The following is a 21542-nucleotide window of genomic DNA, read 5'->3' on the forward strand; positions in this document are numbered from 1 at the left end:
AAATGACGAAACAGAGGCCCATTGCAGGTAAGTGAGTTGTACAAAGTCTCACAGCCGGTTAGAAACAGTCCTTTCATGAAACTCAGCTCCCCTAATTACTTGTATAATATTATTTAATTTATGATATAACATTATTTGCCCTATACTTATGAAACAAAATGGATTCATTTGAAATCTTTCTCTTTTATTCATTTTATTTAATACTTTATTTGTTATTGAATTTATTGTGGTAACATTAGCTTACAAAACTACACAGGTTTCAAGTGTTCAGCTCAATAGCACATCATCTACACACTGCATCATGCACCTTTCTCTTCTTTTTATGAGGGAGGGAGATAGAGAGGGAGAGAGGGAGAGAGGGAGAGAGGGAGAGAGAGAGAGAGAGTTCTCTTCTTTTTATGAGGGAGGGAGAGAGGGGGAGAGAGAGAGAGAGAGAGAGAGAGAGAGAGAGAGAGAGAGAGAGAGAGAGATGTGAGGGAGAAACATTGGTCAGTTGCAAGGGCCACTTTTCTCTTCTTGATGAAAATGACACACTTTCATTTTGAATCCTCATAATTTATTCTCAAAGAAATATGAAAATCAAAATAAAAAATTAATTTACAAAAAAACCCCACAATATATACCTACATAAAACTCTAAGATGTTTTAATAAGTATGGCCACCTAGCTTATTTAGCAGATATATTGATTTAATAATTATACACTGAATATGGGAAGAGATAGTAACATCAATATCCACTTCAATCCTTTTCAGTGTAGGTAAGATATTTGAAACTAGATTTTTTAAAAAAATATTCTTTCAGTAACCACTCTTACAGAATTACATTTCTAACTACATGAGGCTATATTAAAAAGACATGTGGGTGAAAGTTTTAAACTCCTTGTTGTAAATGCTTCCTTTCTAGAATATAGTGAATATATTTAATATTTAATAGAAGTGACAAGAGTGGGCATCCTGATTTTGTTTTAATGTTAAAGGAAAAAAATTCAGTTTCATCCTTGAGTATATGTGAAGTGTAGGCTTGCTATATACAGTCTTAATTACATTAAAGTAATTTTCTTTTATCTCTATTGAGAGTTTTTATTATGAGTGGGTTTTGAATTTTTAAATGCTTTTTCTGCATCTAATGAGATGATTATGTGATTTTTAAAATATTTAATTCTGTTAATATGGTATGCCACTTTAATTGATTGTCATGTTGAATCATTCTTTCATCCCAGGGATAAATCCCCTTGGTCTTGGTGAATGATCCTTTTGATGTGCTGTTGAGTTTGTCCTGCTGATGTTTTGTTGAGGATTTTTGCATGTGAGTTCATCAGGGATAATAGACTATAGCTGTCCTTCCTTGTGATATCTTCATCTTGCTTTAATGCTAGGGTAATGCTGGCCTCGTAAAATGTGTTTGGAAATGTTTCCTCCTCTCCAATATTTGGAAGAGTTTGAAATGATTGGCTTACTTCTTTAAAGGTTTGTAAGATTTAATCAGTAAAGCCATCTGTTCCTGGGCTTTTCTTTGTTAGCAGATTTTTTATTATTGATCCAGTCTCCTTACTAGATTTTCTGCTTCTTTATAATTTCAGGTTTTCTGCTTTTTTATAATTTATTCTTTGTAGGTTATATATTTCTAGGAATTTATCCATTGCCTTTAGGTTATCTAGTTTGTTAGTGAATAATTATCCCTATTATCTCTTATGGCATCATTTCTTTCTGTGGTATCAGTTGTAATACCTAAAATCATTTCTGATTTTAATTATGAGCCTGAGCTCTTAGTTTAGCTAAAGTTTTGTAAGTTTTATCTTTTCAGAAACCAAATCTTAGGGGGTTTTTTTCCTATTGTTTTCCTATTCACTATTTTATTTCTGCTCTGATCTTTATTTCCTTCTTTCTGCTTAAATGTGAACTTAGTTTGTATTGTATATTCTGGCTCCTTAATATATAAAATTAGGTTGTTTATTTGAGATCTTCTTTTAAATGTAGTCATTTATAGCTATACTCTTTCCTCATTGTACTGACTTTTCTGCCTGCCTTTACTTTTGGTAAATTGTATTTTTGTTTTCATTTGTCTAAAAATATATATTTTTAAATTTCCTTTTAATTTGATTCAGTGTTTGCTCAACAGTGTTATTTAATTTCTACATATTTGTGAATTTTCTAGTTTTCTACTGTTATTGTTTTCTAGTTTCATTCCATTGTGGTTGAAAAAGATTTTTAGCCATGTTTTAATCTTCTTAAATTTTTTATAATCTGGTTTTCAACATAACATGTGATCTACTTTAGATAGTGTTTTTTGGCACTAGATAGTGGATGTGTCACGTGATCTTTATACATACATTATATGCATTTGTCCTTTGCATTAAATCTTTTGTTTCCTTATTTATTTTCTGTCTAGATGCTCTATCCAATATTTTTTTTATTTATTAACTGATTTTTAGAGAGAGAAAGGAAGGTGGTAGGAAAAGAAAGAGAAACATTGATTTGTTGTTCCACCTATTTATTTATTTATTTATTGGTTGATTCTTGCATTGGGATGATGCTCCAACCAATTGAGCTACCCAGCCAGAGCTTATTCTATTCATTATTAAAAGTGGGTATTAAAATCTCTTACTATTATTATATTTCTTCCTGCAGATTCATGAATGTTTGTTTTATAGAACCGAATGTTCTGATGTTAAGTGCATGCATATTTTATTATTGTTATACTAGAGGTCCAGTGCATGAATTTGTGCATGTGTGGGGTCCCTTGGCCTGGCCAGTGACCAAGGCCAATGGGGGGCTGGCCAGCCTGGGGGAGGGACTGCAGGAGGTTGGCCCCAGCAGCAAGCTAACCAATGGCTGATTCCATGAGGAATCAGGCTCCCTCCTCCCTCCTGTCTGGGTCCAGAATGCGGGTGAATCAGATTTGAGGCTGTCATAGCTATCAGCTGGTCACCTGGCCATTCCAGTCATTCTGGTTGTTCTGGTCGTTCGGTCTTAATGGACGCTTAGGCTTTTATATATATAGATCTTTCCGGTGAATTGATCCTATTATTATCATATAATGTCCTTCTTTGTCTCTTGAGGCAGTTTTTTATTTAATGTCTATTTTGTATGATATAATTTTCCCCAATACTGCTCTCTTTTTGTTTCTATTTGCATGCACTATTTTCCCCCATCCTTCCACTCTTAGCCTGTATGTTCTTAAATAGAAAGTGAATTTTATATATTTGGATCTTGTATTTATTGTTGTTTTTCAAACTATTCAGCTACTCTATGTCTTTTGAATACAGAGTTTAATACATTTATATTTAAAAGTTGTTGATAGATAAGGATGTACTAGTAACATTTTGTTAATTGTTTTCTAGAATGTCTTATAGTTTTCTTGTCCCTCTTTACCTCTCTTGCTGTCTTCTTTGTTATTTGTCATTTACTTTTTATAATGGTATGCTTTTGTTCTTTTCTCTTTTTCCTTAACCTATCTTCTATAGGTATTTTCTTTGTGGTTACCATGAGGCTTATATAACAGATGTTATAGCAGTCTGTTTTAAGATGGTAACAGCTTAAATTTAATTGCATAAAAAATTTACACTTTTACTTCTTTTCCATCACACTTTATGTTATTGATTTATATCCCCTTATATTTATTACAGTATAAAGTAGAATTTTCATTATTTTATGTTATACTAGTGTCCTGGTGCGTGAATTTATGCATATTAAAAGGAAATTAATTAGACGGTGGCCAGTGGGATGGGACTGGGTGAGACAGGCCAGACACGATCTGCAGCCAACCTCCCATAGTTCCTCCCAGGCTGGCCACACCTGGGGCAGCACAGTGGCTTGAAGGGCATCTGTGGAGTGAGTGGGACCCCTCCAGCAGTTGGGATCCCTCAGCCTGGCCTGTGGGGATCAGGCTGAAACCAGCTCTCTGACATCCCCCGTGGGGTCCTGGATTGCGAGAGGGTGGTTCTCAGGTGATGCACCCTGGAATTGGGTTCCCTGCTCTCTGGTTCCAGGGTGCGTCACCCAGGAACTGCTGCTGCCAAGTCACTGCAGCACAACAGCTCCTGCGTTGAGCTTCTGCCCCCTGGTGGTCAGTGTGTATCATACCTACTGGATGGTCAGATGGTAGGATGGTTGCTTAGCCTTTTATATATATAGATAGCCATTAAAATATTTAGTGGATCTAGTTATTAACACTTTGTCTTTGCTATTATACTAAAATTGTGATTTATACAGTATCATTTAGTATTAGAGCATTCCATATTTCTCTATTACCTCTCAAACATTTTTTTATGAATTTGCCTTCCCTGAAAATATGTATGGAGATGCACAATTTAAAAGATCAACTGGTTGATACAGTTTGGCCTGACAATGATGAAGTGAAATTGCTCTTCATATTTATTTCAATGTAGCTAGTCTTGGTGTGTCCTTTTCTGGGGTACTGCATCTTCCTAATCAGATTATGAACTTCTCATAAAGGTATTTTGGTTTGTATAAGGTTGTTAAACAGTATTTCTGTGGGAGTAAAAATAATTGTAATTTCCTGTTTTATCATCTTGCTAATGGCATTGCTCCTAGCCTTTTTTTTATAATTAGATTCTAGTTTTGTTCCAAGATTGAATTCAAGCACTCTCTCTACTGTGAATGACCCCTTGACTCCCCAAGGCATTTTTACTCATTGCTTCCTTTGTTTTCCCATCCTAGCTTGTTGTTAATCTAGCCTATTACCACCCTATATTTAATTGTTTCTGTGTGAGTCTGACCCCTGCCTAGCAGTTTGAAATATTTACTCTTCAATTCTCACAATAGCTAGCCTGGCACAGAGAAAAAAAATTGTTGATGAATAAACTCTCCTTCCCAACCGAGTTTACTATTTTGCCAGTTCTTTTTTAAGCATAAAAGGTTATCCATTGTGGACACCTGTGGTGATCCAGGCTGAAATTGTCATACAACCAAGATAATAGATCTTTCACACAATCCTCTGCATACCCCCCACCAAAAAAAAAATCTAAATGCATTAGAACAGTCTTTCTCAGGATGTCATAAGATGGACTTACACTGTATTAGTGTGTGAGTAGAGAATCAGCACTTAGTTGATGTGTGTGGAGTCACACACATCAACTAAGTGCTAAAAACACTTCTGCATGTCTTAACAGAGCAGGGAGGAATAAATGGGCTTAGTAGAACAAATCATGTAAAAAGTAAAGGTCTGGAAGAATGCATCTTCCAGCCTTAGCTACAAGCCTTACTATTAGAAAAATGATTGGCAGTTATAGTGCAAGGTTGTAGTTGACCAACCTCTGAATCAAACTGCCTCTGTACTCTTGGAATAAAAGAGCCATGGTAATGGAAAATAATGTGTTACCAGCCTGAAACAAAGATGTGCCATCCAAATGAAATATATTTATATGTCAATGTTACATAGGCATACAGATAACCTCTGAGATGCAAAAATATTGTTACTTTTACTGATGGCAAGTTTGGTCCTCTTTGATTACTGACTCAACCAAAATTTAACCCTTTTCCCCCAGTCATCTTCATATAGGGATAGTCAAATATGGTGCAAGCTTGAAGGTATAGCAACAAATTGGGTCATTAGGAAAATATCTCCACGGGAGCAAAAGAACACAGAAGGATCCTAGATCACTATTCAGAACATTAAACCATGGCATTGGCATTACCCTGCCTGGACTGATTACCTAGACATAAGAGACCCTATAATCCAATCATCCAGTGCCCAAGGCCTCTAAACCAAATATATATTTTTAAAAAAATATATATTTTTATTGATTTTTTTACAGAGAGGAAGGGAGAGGGATAGAGAGTTAGAAACATAGATGAGAGAGAAACACCAATCAGTTGCTTCCTGCACAACCCCTGCTGTGGATTGAGCCCACAAGCAAGGTACATGCCCTTGACCAGAATAGAACCCGGGGCACTTCAGTCCACTGGCTGATGCTCTATCCATTGAGCCCAACAGGTTAAGTCTAAACCAGAAATATTCTGATCAATAACCTATTCTGAATTAGAATTTAGAAAATAATAATATATTTGGGGCTTTATCAAACTTTGTTTTATGTCTCAAGCATTTTTCTTTTGATACAAAAGTGTGTGTTTCCATCATTGTAACAGAATTCAGTGACCATGCATAATTCAAAAGGTGGGTCAGCTGGTTGCCTTTCAAAAAACAATAGCACCTCCAAGGCTTCAAAAATGTTTGCTTTATAAACTACCCTCAGCCTGTCACTTACAATTTCCATTTTCATTATAAATAAGCGGCAAAATGTGCAGACTGTCTGTGTTGCAGTAAAACACAGCTGTTTCCATTTGCTCTCCCATCAGTTTCATTTTCACATCATTCTACAATGGAATTGAATTGAATCATTGCATCTCTAGTACAATGAGTGTTCTGCAGCTTAGTAGCAGGAACCCTTAATCCTTAATTTCACTTTCTTTTGTGTTTCCCGATAGCCTAGAAATGGAACTTCAGTTTCCAACTGTGCTATTTTTAATGTAGAATATGTGGTCTCGGACACAAATAAACACCTGACCCAACCTCACAGCCACACAAAATTAAAGAACCTTTGCTAAACTCTAAGTATCAACATGTAGTAAGATTCTCTTAATTCCAGTTAATTGTAGAAAATAGTATGCTTCCATGACTAGGAAAAAAGGTGGTTTGTATGTATATTATACAAGTTAGGAAAGATAAACATTAGATGTTAATTGTATATCACAATAAAATATGACTTGGTTATTATTACTTAATAATGACTGTCATGTGCATAATGCACACATTTAAAATATTGACAACCAATTTTCAACTATCCTGACTTAGGCAATTATTACTAACATTATAAATTATGAAAGTGAAGATTAGAAATATTAATATCAGTTCAAAGTTATATATACAGTGGCTGGAACAATGAACATGCTTTTTTGAATGAATGAGTAGAGATATCAGTTAATAAGTTTTAGAGCTAGAATTTAAATTCATATACAGTGAACCTTTCCAAAGACCACAATTTTTTATCCATGTGTATGTCACCAGTTTTTGAGTTATTTTCTGCTCCATACAAAGTTGGTTAAGTTATGTGAATCTTTGTCCAGGTCCTGTGTTATTTCTTTGCCTGGTATCTGTATTCTCACAGACAGTATGAAATGCTTCCACATTCTCAGGTAAACCCCCTCCAAATCTATGGGCCTTGTCGCTTATTATTTATGGGCGCCATTGATTCATCCTTGCCAGGAGGACACAGGGTCATAGGCACTCAGGGATCGGCACATAGTTGCAGAGTAAGGTTGTGTGACACGAGTCTTACTCCCAAGGAAATTGATGACGGGTGAGAGTTCTAGGTACAGTCGCAGTAGCCTAGTTTACATACTGGACAGATGGCTAGTTAGGACTGATTTTACCACCTCTTGGGATTATTAAATATCACTGCTGATGAGAATGTTTTAGCATTCTTACTCAGCTCTACTGAGGTAAAGATGCTTTGCTATATTGGGCAATCTTCTTGCTTAGAAACCATTGTTTTTGGTTCCCTTCACTGTCTTTCGAAACTGTAACCCCTGGCTCCTCACCCCCATTATTCCTTATATTAAAGATTTATTGCATTCTTTTAATTTTTGGCATAGTAACACTTAAAGGCATATCAGCAAAAGACAAATTGAGTATTAATGGCAGCATACAAGAAATAATGAACAAAAAATGTAGAACCCAATTTTGAGATTAGAGATTGAAAATTTTTCCTAAAGTGGCCATAACTAAAATAGATCTATGTCTATGGTCATTCTCAGAAAAATCACAATATCTTCCTTCCTACCAATGAATGGCCAATGGTCCCTACTGATATATTAACTGAAAAAAATATATTTTTTTTCTAAAAGTTTAGCATTCTTAACTTACCAAGCTGGTTAACAATGACTGTTTTACAGGATTTTTTAAAAAATGATTTTTACAGGATTATTTTCTAGAGCAGATTTAGGTACAGAATAAAATTAAATGGAAAGTATAGAGAGCTTACATATATCCCCTGTGCTGGCCCACATACACAACCTCCCCCACTGTCAGTATCCTGCATGGTACCTTCATTACAATCCATGAATTGTACTGACTTACCATTATCATTCAAAGTTCATAGTTTGCGTAAGGTTCACTCTTGGTGTTATATATTCTATGAGTTTTTATTTTTTAATATTTTTAATGATTTCAGAGAGGAAATAAGAAACATCAATGAGAGAGAATCATTGATCGGCTGCCTCCTGCATGCCCCACACTGGGGATGGAGCCCGCAGCCCTGGGATATGCCATGATCGCTAATTGAACCAAGACCTTCTGGTTCATGGGTCCATGTTCAACCACTGAGCCACATTGGCTGGGCTATTCTATGAGTTTTGACTAAAGTATAATAACATATATCTACCATTACAGCCATACAGAATAGTTTCACTGCCTTAAAAATCCTTCATGCTCTATTCATTCCTCCTTCCCCCTTAACCCATGGCAACCCCTGACCATTTTCTATCTGCATAATTGTGTCTTTTCTAGAATGCCATGTTATTGGAACTATACAGTATATAGCCTTTTCTGATTGACTTTTCTCACTTAGTAATATGCATTAAACATACCTGATATCTTTTCATGCCTTTATAGCTCATTGCTTTTTACACTGAATAATATTCCATCAGCTTAATAGACTACAGTTTATTTATCCATTCATGTACTGGATAGATTGTGAGTTTGGGCAATTATAAATAAAATTGCTATATACATTTGTGTAGGTTTTTGTGTGGACATATTTTTCAGCTCATTTGGGTAAATACCAAGGAGTGTGATTGCTGAATTGCTTGGTAAGAGTATGTTCCATTTTGTAGTAAATTGCCAAACTATCTTTCAAAATAGCTGTGCCATTTTTGTATTCCAACCAGCAATGAATCAGAGTTCTTGTTGCTTCACATCCTCATCTGTATTTGGTATTCTCAGTGTTTTGTATTTGGCCATTCTGCTAGGTATGTAGTGACATTTAACTGTTGTTTTAATTTTCAGTTTCTTATTGATATGTGGAACATCTTTTCATATGCTTACTTGTCATCAGTATATTTTGGTGAGATGTCTATTGAAATGTTTGACTTATTTTTTTAAATTGTTTGACTTATTTTTAAATCTTATTGTTAAGAGTTCTTTGTATATTTTAGATAGCAGTTGTTTATTAGATATTTTTTCTCTTTTCATTTTCTTGACAGTGTCTTTTGCAGAGCAGAAGTTCTTAATTTTAATGAAGTTCAGTTACTCAATTATTTATTTCAAGGATTGTGCCTTTGATGTGGTATTTAAAAACCCATTGCTAAAACCAAGGTCATCTATATTTTCTTTTTTGTTATATTCTAGGAGTTTTATAGTTTTGAAGTTTACACTTAGGTCTACAACCCATTTTGAATTAATTTTATGAAAGGTCTGTGTCTAGATTTATTGGTATTTATTTATTTATTTATTTATTGGTATCTATTGGCATGTGGCTGTCCAGTTGTAACAGTATCATTTGTTGAAAAGACTCTTTTCTCCATTCGACAGGGTGGGCAAAAGTTGTGAGTATGAGAAATACAGAGTTTATTCTTGTATTGTTTATTAATTATTGTATTATTTTCCATACAAACAACTGTTATCCTACTTTTTCCCCACCCTATATTGCTTTTACTTCACTGCTAAAGATCAAGTGACTATATTATGTGTGTTTGTATCTGGGCTCTTTAGTCTGTCCTATTACTTTTTTATCCAGGGATGTTATGCTTATCTCATGCAATGCTAATAGAAAATAAATAAGATAGCCATTATTACATTCATTTTGTAGATGAAAAAAATTGGGCTTTTAGGGGATAATTACTTTGTGCAGTATTTAGCTAAACTATGTTTAAATCCATTTCATGTAGTTCCATAGCTCTGTTCATTCCACTAAACCAAATACAAAACTTATATAAAAGTGTCTGGGAATAATATACACAAAAAGAGGATGACTAGAATGAGTTTAGTGTTACTTAATACAAGTACAGTTATTTTTCCTTTATTATTCTCTTGTGCTCTTTTATTTTAAATCTTTATCAGGGTCTGGATTAGTGGAAAAGAAGGTTTAAAAAATTTAATGCATGTCTTGAGTATTTAATCATTAAAGTGGCCACAACTAAAATTTCTCCATATTTAGGGCAAAAATTGTGTGAATAACTTTTCACATTAGCACATTTCCCACCTCTTTTCTTATGGGTAAGCTGAACTAAAGAAGAGACTAATGCTCTTAAGAAATTTCAAAAAGTATAAGACCAATTATTCTCTTTTATAAAGCTCTTTAAAAGCCAAAGCATCCAGGGAGAAAGATACGTTAGTTAAAAGGAACCCAGTTTGAAAAAAAAAAAGTATTGCTTGTGCTTTTACTTCTGATCTATTGTAAGGTATTCAATGTACAAACAGTCATTGGGGATACTGTTTGACAGATGAATCTGTCTCTAAGAAAAATATAATCATGTTTTTAAAACTATCCTAAGAGAAATCAGAAAACTCTTTGTAAGTAATGGGAATTTATCTGAAATAAGATCTGGTAGAGTCCCATTAATATTTTTTGAGATAAAGTTCTTTATTTCCTTATCCTAAATTGCACAGCAATAGAGGTTCAAAAGACCTGCTATTTATTTCCAAATAGTATTTCCCCTAAAGTGATCAGAGTAAGCTGAACAGAAAAAATTATGTCTATGGCTTTAAAAGAATGTCAAATAGTAAGATGGCTTTATTACTCACACTCTGTCTTATGTGAATTGAGAGTATAATGATTACAGATAAGTTAAAAATTTAATAATTATTTAATTGGGCATTTAAAAAATTTGCCTCTTTAGATATGCTTTATATGCTACTTGCAAGTCTATTTCAACATAGTCAGAAACATTCTAAGTGAATCAAATACAAAGTAGATTAAAATAAAAGTAATTGTTGGCTACTGGACTTGAGTATTAATTAATCTTTTTAAAAAATATATTTTATTGATTTTTTACAGAGAGGAAGGGAGAGAGATAGAGAGTTAGAAACATCAATGAGAGAGAAACATCGATCAGCTGCCTCCTGCACACCTCCTACTGGGGATGTGCCCGCAACCAAGGTACATGCCCTTGACCGGACTCGAACCTGGGACCTTTCAGTCCACAGGCCGACGCTCTATCCACTGAGCCAAACTGGTTATGGCTAATTAATCTTAATTGAAGTCATTTATTTTCTTCACATTCTATCCTCCTTAAGTGTGATTATGGTTTGAAAAGTGATTGTAAAATGCTGTACAAAATTTTGAAGTAATTTTCTCAAGTGTCTCCTACATTATATTTACTCCCCTATGAGGTATATGGACACATTTTCCTCATTGCCTATGCTGAAAGTTTCATTTAGAATTTAAAGCTATTTTAATGTCCCTCTTAAGATTTATGCCTTTTCTTTCTCTTGTTATGAGAAAGATAATGCTCTAATGAATTTTCTTTGTCAAAATTTGGAGTAGTTTCCTTTAATAAAATCATTCTTATTAAAAATAATTATTATTATTTATTATTTATTGGGTGATTGCTTTGTTTTCTGTATTTTACTAAACCCCTTTACATGGATTATTTCTTTCATTGTTTGCTTCTACAATTTTTAAGCCATCATTCCAAGAACATATTTATGTGAGTGGCTATATAAAGAGGCAATAATGGCCAAATTCTGTGGGAATCCACTTAATCAAATGTATACTAGATTTTTTTTTAAATGAATTTCTTTGAAAAAGTTTTAAAATAAGACAAAAAAGTATTAAAATAGGTGGATAAAATTAAAATTTTAATAATGTGAAAAAGATCATATAGAAAATTTATGGGCAAATAATGAAGTAGCATATTACCCTGACGATGTAAAGCTATCTTGGGCTACCCAGTGCAGATGAAGAAAAATGGCTGGGTTGTGAAAATATTTTTATGTTTTGTGATGGTTAATTTTGTGTCCACTTAACTGGGCTTAGTAAAATATTACTTCTGGGTATGTATATGAGGATGTTTCTGTAAGAGATTAGCATTTGAATTGGTAGGCTGAATCAAACAGGGGAGGAAGGGCATTATTTACTAGTACTTTCTGATTGAACTGGGGCATCTTCTCCTGCTCTGGCACATTGGTGCTCCTGGTTCTTAGGCCTTCTTCATCTTGGACCTGGACTTATATTATTGAGCTCCCATGGTCCTCAGCCCTTTACTCAGAATGAATTGTACCACTGGCTTTCCTGGTTCTCCAGCTTCCAGACAGGAGATCATGGAACTTCAGGACCTCCATAATGAATAGTCTGAGAAGAATCTGAAGGTACAAAATTAGTTACATGAAGAAATGACTCAAATGCTCATGGTCCTCATTCTGCTTCTCTCCCCAAGTCTGCACCTATAATTTCATGGGAAATTCCCTCTGATCACTTGACAGAGGAAGAGGAGGCCCAGTGTACAGATGGTTCTGTAGGATATGCAGGCACCACCTAAAAGTGGACAGGTACAGTACTACAGGCCTTCTCTGGGACATCCCTGAAGGACAGTGATGAAGGGACTTCCCCTCGTAGACAGTACACCTGGTTGTTCACTTTGCTTGAAAGGTGAAAAGGCAAGATATGCAATTACATGCTGATTCAGGCTGTAGCCAATTGTTAGGCTGATGGTCAGGGACTTGGATGGAACAAGATTGGAAAATTAATGATAAATAAATTTGGGGAAGAGATATGTAAGTGGATAGAGCTCACTGAATGAATAAAAAATATGGAAATATTTGTGTCCCATGCCAGTGCTCACCATAGGGTAAGCTCAGTAGAGGTCCTCTAGAGAATGAAAATCATCACAGAAGACACAAGTCATATTAGGGAAGGTATCGTGTGTGATCAAGGCTTCATTACTCCTCTTATTCTACTTTTGGGCTAAATATAGATCATTTATTGAGAGTAAACTAAAAACTAGTAGTGGAAGTGATGAGTGTGAAAGCAAGATATATGTTAAGATATATGTTAAGAATGTGAAAGCAAGATATATATATATATATATATATATATATCTTTGGCTCTAATTCTCTGGAGAAACATAATGCAAGTGTGCAGTGGGGTGTAAAGGATGATGAAATAACACTCCATATCTGAAATAAAAATAAAAGGCAAAGCTGACTTTATAGTTCACTATAATAATGGAGGGCTATGCTGGTCTGGCACAGTCTCTTTGAGCATAGGAGATTATTGATCTTATATAAGTAATTCAGGGAAGCATGGTGTTTAGGAATTTGCTAACTTTACTTCTAAAGGTACAGCTAAGTAGGCATGATCTATACAGTTGTGGCTACTAGAATGAAACTGTTGTTGATGAGTTGGCATTCAAAGGAGTATTGTTTAGAGCTCGTTCATTGCTGATTTGCTAACTTTCAGAAGTGAAGGGCTGAAACCAATTGGTTGGTGGTGACTCTCAAAATGTATTTCTGCACTAATCAAAAGGTGATTTGAAATGAAAATTATTAAAACTTATAGAAAATAAATGTATATTAATTCAAATATATAAATCCCTTTTATTTATATACAAAACAATTATCAAGTTCTATATTGCACTATTATCATTCCAGTATTTTAAATAATTTGTATTTAGTACTTGAATTGTGGCATTGGTCATGGTCTTTCACTTCTTGGATGTAATACAGTTTTTAAGAGTCTAAAAAAGCAGCCTAAATTAGACTTCTTGACCCTGCTTTTTCAAGAATTTGGTTCTTACAGATCATAAGAATAAGAATTTAGAACGTTAAATCCTTCCACATTCTGCTAGCCAGTGAATATGTACTATAGTATATAATAATACCTAAGTCATTCCTCCACACTGCACTCGATCCAATTCTATTTGATTTCGGAAACGGATTTTGAACATGGGCCTGTTTGACTAATCAGATGATCATTTTCCTATTCTTTTCTATTTAAATGCTGAGTGGCAGAGCTCTATTTAGGAGGGCAATGATTTCATTATACAGGCAGAGGGAACTGCCATTCCAGCAAAATAACAAGAGCCAAGTTGGCTAACGGAAAATGTTTCCTATCACACTGAAGGAGCCACAAGAGAAATACCGACAAAATGTCACCTCAAACACAATGACTACAGGATTACAGAAATCTAATTAGCCATTTCATTAACTGAGTCCTGTGAACATGGCAAACAATGGGGACTGAGAAGCATCTATTCATCGGAAATACATGGAACTGTCAAGGAGCTTGTTCAATAATGTGTCCCCTGTATTTTTTCAGGTGGGGCTGGGGCAGGGGGTTGAGTGACTTATTAAAAGGGTGCATTTCAGCATGTTTTTAAGAACTGAAGGCACTTTCAGGGAGCTAACTCCACTACTATGGACTGACAATACCACCTTAGAAATTTCATTTCTAATCCCCCACAAGCTAAATAGGTACATTTATAGACATGATGTACCAAAGGTTATATCTGACAAACATCATCAAAAAGATCTTATCTGGCACTATTGCATTTTCATATAGCATTTACAATGTGTATAAATAAGATTAAATTTCTTTGCTGGCAGATGCCTCTTTTTGTTAGCATTTATACCTATAGGTTTTAGTGTCTGAGACATTTTTAGTCTAATAAATGAGTGGATGGAACAATTTTTAAAAGAAACAAAGTATTTTGACTCCAAAATAATAAAGGAGCGGGAATCCAAGAGACATGGAAAGCATTCGATGGCATTGTTGCACTTTCTGATTTACTAAAATAAATCACTTCATCTTAGTAAAATGTTAAGAGTTATCACTGAATTTTGATGAGGGTGTCATTGCAGATAAAGAACACTGAAGTGGACAGTAGTCACGTTTCTATACACTGTACCTTTTCACTCTGGTGCCGATCCGTGTATTGATTAGTAAAGCACACTGCGATCAAGCCAATGGCCACGGCCCTGGCATCCCGGGCCACTGCTGCTTTGTGACCTGGCCTCTCCCCGCCTAGGTCACCAGTTTGCACTGGGTCCATGGTGACAGCATAAGACTTCCTGCCGCTGCCTTCAGGGTGTGGCTCTCAACAACATGACAGGCGCGTTGTATTGTTGATACAGAGCGAAGCATAGAAAAAAGTGAAGGAACGTTCCTTCTTAAAAAAAAAAAATAATAATCTGATTGTAGGTAAAAAGCAAGGCGAAGAGAATAAGAGAATGAAGGACAGCACAAAAGGCCTGCATTCTAATCAATGAAGCAGCACTTCCATCTCTGAACGATCACTTTCCAAAGGAAGGGGCGCTAACTCAACCTCATACATTCAAAACATTGACACCCGAAAGGTTCACCTGCGGAAAATTAACTCCAGGAGAACCCGCATGCGCAGCTGTGACCCTACTCTGGCGGGCAGGTTCCGCCCTCCTCCTCCCTGCGGCCCCTCAGGGGTCAGCGTCTGAGGCCCCTTCCCAGAGTGCTCTGCGCCCGGAAGCAGCGGCTCCCCGGGAAGGCGCCATTTTGCGTTGGTGGAGCCAGAATAACAAGATGGCAGCTGCGTGGGTGGAATGACAAGATGGCGCCACCGGGTGAGCAACAACATGACAGAGCCGCAGAGTGAAAGCGACGGTGGGGCCTCGGGGTGGGAGGCCACGGCGGTGGGGGCAGCGCGAACCCCGTCCTAACTCAACGCCCCCCTTTTCCAGCCCACGACGTCACGAAAGCCCAGAATCCAAGCGGCCCAGCCTGGGAACCTCGCGAGCCCCTTAGAAACGGCGGCCCGGAAAGGAGCAGCCCGACTGGGCGGAGGTGATTAGGGTCCCCTTGGGGGATTCTGGGCCCTGTGACACCGAGAGAACCACCGCTTCCGTTTCACCGTTTCCGTTTCCGGCCGCCGTCCTCTGCGGAGTTGCTCGGGGCGCTGCCGCCCAGAGAGGCCTCTGTCGTCCTCTACAAGGTGAGGGCCGGGCTTGGCCGCAGCCCCGGTGGAGTCCGTGTCCCGGGATGGCGAGCTGCAGCAGCTCTCAGGCCGAATTCACTGTCCGGGGGAAATACAAGCTGGTGCGCAAGATCGGGTCTGGCTCCTTCGGGGACATCTACCTGGCGATCAACATCACCAACGGCGAGGAGGTGGCGGTGAAGCTCGAGTCCCTGAAGGCCCGGCACCCGCAGCTGCTGTACGAGAGCAAGCTCTACAAGATCCTGCAGGGCGGGGTGGGCATCCCGCACATCCGGTGGTACGGGCAGGAGAAAGACCACAACGTGCTGGTCATGGACCTCCTGGGGCCCAGCCTGGAAGACCTCTTCAACTTCTGCTCCAGGAGCTTCACCATGAAGACTATACTGATGCTCGCGGACCAGATGATCAGCAGGGTGGAATATGTGCATACAAAGAATTTCATACACCGAGACATCAAACCGGACAACTTCCTCATGGGCATCGGGCGCCACTGTAATAAGTTGTTCCTGATTGATTTCGGTTTGGCCAAAAAATACAGAGACAACAGGACAAGGCAACACATCCCGTACCGAGAAGATAAAAACCTCACGGGCACGGCCCGGTATGCGAGCATCAATGCCCACCTTGGCGTGGAACAGAGTCGCCGGGACGACATGGAATCGTTAGGCTATGTTTTGATGTATTTTAACAGAACCAGCCTGCCGTGGCAAGGGCTGAAGGCTGCCACCAAGGTACAGAAATACGAGAAGATTAGTGAAAAGAAGATGTCCATTCCTGTTGAAGTCTTATGTAAGGGGTTTCCTTCGGAATTTGCCATGTACTTAAACTACTGCCGTGGGCTGCGCTTTGAAGAAGCCCCGAATTACATGTACCTGAGGCAGCTCTTCCGCATTCTTTTCAGGACCCTGAACCACCAGTATGACTACACATTTGACTGGACAACGCTGAAGCAGAAAGCAGCCCAGTCGGCGGCCTCTTCCAGTGGGCAGGGTCAGCAGGCCCCAACCGCCACAGGTTTCTAAGCGAGAATGAAGGAACAGAGGAAGCAGTGCCGGTGATTGGAGCAGCGTTGGTTTCTCCCCAAATCTAGACATTTTAGTTCATATGTACACTAGCCAGTGGTTGTGGACAACCATTTCTTTGGTGTAAAGAACTTAATTTCAGTATAAACTGGCTCTGGGAAGCATTGTTGTAATTGTAAATATTAACTGAGATAGTGAAACATGGTGTCCAGTTTTCTATTCCATTTTTTTTTCAAGTGGAAAAGTGAACTAAATGGTTGACACACACAAATAGGTGGAGAAATTGTACATATGCCAATTTTTGTGTGAACATCTTTTACTTTTAGCTATTCAGCTTTGAGATCTCATTTCAGAAGAATGGGATGAGCAGTGTTCACCCACAGTTGTGATACTTGTATATGCTCACTACTGTGCATTCTTAGGGTTTATCCATCCCTAGGGTTTGCTAGTTGTTCACTTAAAACATTCTTAAATGGTTGGCCTCTTATTTGCAAGCCAGATGATATGGTAGTAACCAAAGGGTCCAGTGTTTGAGCATATGAAGAAAGACTGCCTGCTTACCTGTGTTAGAAATAACAGCATTTAAAGTGAAAACTTAAGAAAAACTTAGTGACTACCAGATTATCCTCAGGACTCTGCATTAACTTCACAATGCTCTTGGTGTGTATATATTTTAAAAAGCATATTTGTCACAGATATTTAGTTAACATCTTAAAATTGAACATGTATATATGTTGCTTAGATAAATGTAATCTGTAAACATATATATGATTTGGGATTTTGTTTTTTGTGTCTTTTTTTGAAATGGGAGCTTTTTGTTTACAAGTTCACTAAAAACAAAACAAAAGAAGAACACAATGGTAATTTAGGACATTTCATTTTTTTCTAAATATATTGAATTTGTTCAAAAACTGATTTTCAACCTAGAGCAAGTACAGTGTAAGCAAATAAGCCTAATAATATATTGGTTTAGAAGAGCAAGCAATGAGACTAATGAAGTTATGCATTGTACTGGGGGGAAACAACTACATTAAAGACAATTTGAATAACAATTGATTACATTAAGTTTAAAAGTAAAGGAAATTATTTTGTAAAAGGTTTCTTTGGTCTTTATAGATTTTCAGTAGAAAGTACCATTTTAAAGACTGAGTTTGAGTTGGTATCTTTTTAAAAGGATTATCTATTAGCCACTTCATTGGTTAGGATTAACAACAACCTTCAGTTAAGCACAGTTACTTACTTGTTTGAACTAAGGTCTCCTGGATATTTTACTGTCATTCATGTTGATCAGTAAGAGATAATGAGCTTATAAATAAAAATATATTTATCCCTTAAAATAGACCCAAGACAATATTTTTCCTGCATTCCAATTCCCATGTGAGACTAAGACATTATAAAACTAAATCCTAGTCTAATATTATTTCCACCAAACAGTAATCTCAGTTTCTTATTCTATAAAAGGGGCTAATAATACCCTTTAAAATGTTGGGGAAATGCTAGAGAGAATTAATAATGAATTTTGAAATAATTACTTAAAGGAAAATGATATGCTTTTTCTATATTACTCATATAAATAGCTGCAACTCTCTTAACCACACTCTAACTAATCAACTTGGTTGAAAAATAAGAGGAGTCTTCTAGTAAAGAACCTGACTGATGCTCTTAGCACACTGTACATTTAGGGCAAGTTACATGTTGGCTACCCTTCAGTAAAGTGAGTTTCAAAGTGGGGTCTAGGAATCTTCGTTTTAGTATCCGTGAGGTCAAACTATTTTTATAATAATATTTACACATTATTGTCCTTTTTGCACACTGTTGACATACTGATGCTACAAAAGTGGTGAAATTGTTAGTGCCATAAATGGAGTGACACCAGACTGTATTAAGTAATTATTATATTCTTCACCACACATAAGCAAAAACAATGCCATTTGTACACAAAAATGCCCATATTCATTTTATTAAATGTCAACCCTTTAGAATACTTTTATTTAGTATTCTGTGTTGCAAAATGAGTATTTTTGCTGCAAATCATAGAAAATAGTTGTATCTAGGCTTGTATGGTTGACTGAATTTTGCTCAATCTGCTGCGTTTTGCAGACAATAACATTTTTACTTGAAAGAGTGTCTAACCGAAGAACGATGGGTATTAAGACAGGCCTTTGTGGACTTTCCCAAAAAAAGAGACAACGTAAGCTTTTCACTGTAACAAAAAATAGTAGGCAATTTGTTACCTATGACTTAATTTGGTATTTCAAGTGAGAATTAGAATTTTGGAAGACCTGTATCTGCCATGTAAGAATGACAACTTCTTAGTACTTAAAATTGTCTGATAGTATCTGTGGGTTTTTAAACAGAATCAATTTTTGATGTAATGAATTTATCCACATTTGAAAGCTCTGTGTAACTAACCTTCCCCCCACCCACCCACCCTCTGGCCTACCTGATAAAGCAACATGTTTTTAATCACTATGGATACTGTGGAAGAGGAATATTGTGAAATGGGTAGTTATCTCCTGGGTATTCCTGAGACCACTAGAGAGTTCTATGAAATTAATAGCTTTTGGTCAATAATGGACTCCCAGGTAGTAGAGAATTTTTCTGCCTGATTGCCTTGAGTTGGGACATGGGTCTCTTCCTGTGTTTGAACTCAAACTAAAACATCAGCTCTTACTGGGTCTTGAGGCTGCATGCTTTCCTATTGGAGCATACCCAATTAGCTCTCTTGGCTTTGGGGCTCCCCAGGAAATACACCATCACCTTTCCTGACGGTCCAGCTTGCAGGTTGAAAATCATAGGACTTCTCAGTCTTCATAATCACTTAAGATAATTCCTTACCTCTCTCTGTTTATTTATGTACTGTTACTCTGGGAACCCTGACTAATACTGTGGCCATGTCAAATTTTCCTTTATTCTTTCAATTATGTTTCAGAATCTCCAATATATACTAGCTTAGTTATAAAACTTATGGTGCTTTACTAAATATATTTTCTTCATATATATTCTCTATAGAAATGTACATATTCTCTAGATATATACTTGTGTGTGTATATATATTCATATATACATATATACATACATTATATATATACATATATAATATATGTGTGTGTGTATATATATATATGTATATAGATGGAGGTGTTAATGTATGTATCTGTAAAAGTGTAAAAGAACCTGGCATAAAGTAGGTAGTAATAAATACATTTGAGTATTGTTAAGTAAATCATACACATACATTTTTTCCTGTACTAAAATTGTCCTTGATTATATCTTTTATATACATTTAAAGAAAGAAAGAATATTTGGCTTATTTTGGAAGTGATGTCAGCCAGTTCTCAGAGAATTGCTTGAAGGGGCCAACTTCATTTTAGAGATAAGGAAAAGGATGATGCTTAGGTAACTTGCCCCAAGTCAAAAGCCTACTGTGGGGTAGAGTTGAGATTAGTATCCAGGTAGCTCTGTACTCCTTGTGATTACACTGTGCTGCCTCTCAATTTAACAAGTTCAAGATCTCTGAGGGTTTCTATTTGCTTGTTTGTTTTGTTTCTATTTCAGTCACTATCATAGGATTTGGGTCCATGGCAACAGCTGCTCCAGTGATGCTCCTTGCTTGCCAGTTCTCTGGGATGGCTGGCCATGTAAATTATGGTTGATTATCCTGTTGGCACAATTGTGTGCTTCTAACATCTCTGCCATATGGTTGTTTTCCCATTAGAAAATCCAACTAGTTTGTAAACTTTTTTCCTCAAGAGCAGAGACCATGACTCCTACTTCTTTGAAAATTTTATTTTGTGCTAAATATAGTACACACAAGGACAAGAACTTAATAAATATAATGGGGACTCAGGCCCCACCTCTTATCCTCTTGTCTAGCAAGTGCATATGGTTCCTGTATTAGTTTTTATTGCTGCTATGCTACAAACTTTGTACAATGCAAATATATCATCTTACAGGTCTGGAGGTCAGGAGTCCGAAATGGATCTTGCTAGGCTAACATGAAGGAGTCAGCAGGACTGCATTCCTTTATAGTAGCTCTAAGGGACAATCCATGTTTTTGCCTTTACCAACTCTGAATGGTTGTGCAATTCCTTGGCTCTTCCATCTTCAAAGCCAGCAATGGTAGATTGTGTCTTTCTCACTTCATATCACTCTGACCCTGTTTCTATCCTCCACCTCCTACTCTCATTCAGGCTCTTCTGCCTCTATCACTTATAAAGGACACACATGATTACATTGGGACTGCCTGGATAACCCTCTATCACTTATAAAGGACACACATGATTACATTGGGACTGCCTGGATAACCCAGGATTTTAAGGTGAGGTAATTAGAAATCTTAAATCCATCTGTTACGTTAATTCCTCCTTGCCATGACCATATACATTCACAATTTCTGGGTATTATTGTATGGATATCATTGGGGGTGTGTTGTACCTATGGTAGTTCTTTTTTATCATTTGGTGATTAATTCTTTATACATGCCTCCATTATCCAATTGTTGATTTTTTTTTTAATCCTCACCTGAGGATATTTTCTCATTGATTTTTAGAGAGAGTGGAAGAGAGAGGGAAAGACAGAAACATCGATGTGAGA

General features: G+C 36.7%; 1 pseudogene; it reads left to right on the plus strand.

The window, feature by feature from the left end:
* The first annotated feature begins 15968 nt into the window (after positions 1–15968).
* Positions 15969–16946, plus strand: LOC102438444 (annotated as a pseudogene).
* Positions 16947–21542: the final 4596 nt, after the last annotated feature.

The sequence above is a fragment of the Myotis lucifugus genome, unplaced genomic scaffold (assembly GCF_000147115.1).
Source record: "Myotis lucifugus unplaced genomic scaffold, Myoluc2.0 scaffold_288, whole genome shotgun sequence".
NCBI lineage: Eukaryota > Metazoa > Chordata > Mammalia > Chiroptera > Vespertilionidae > Myotis > Myotis lucifugus.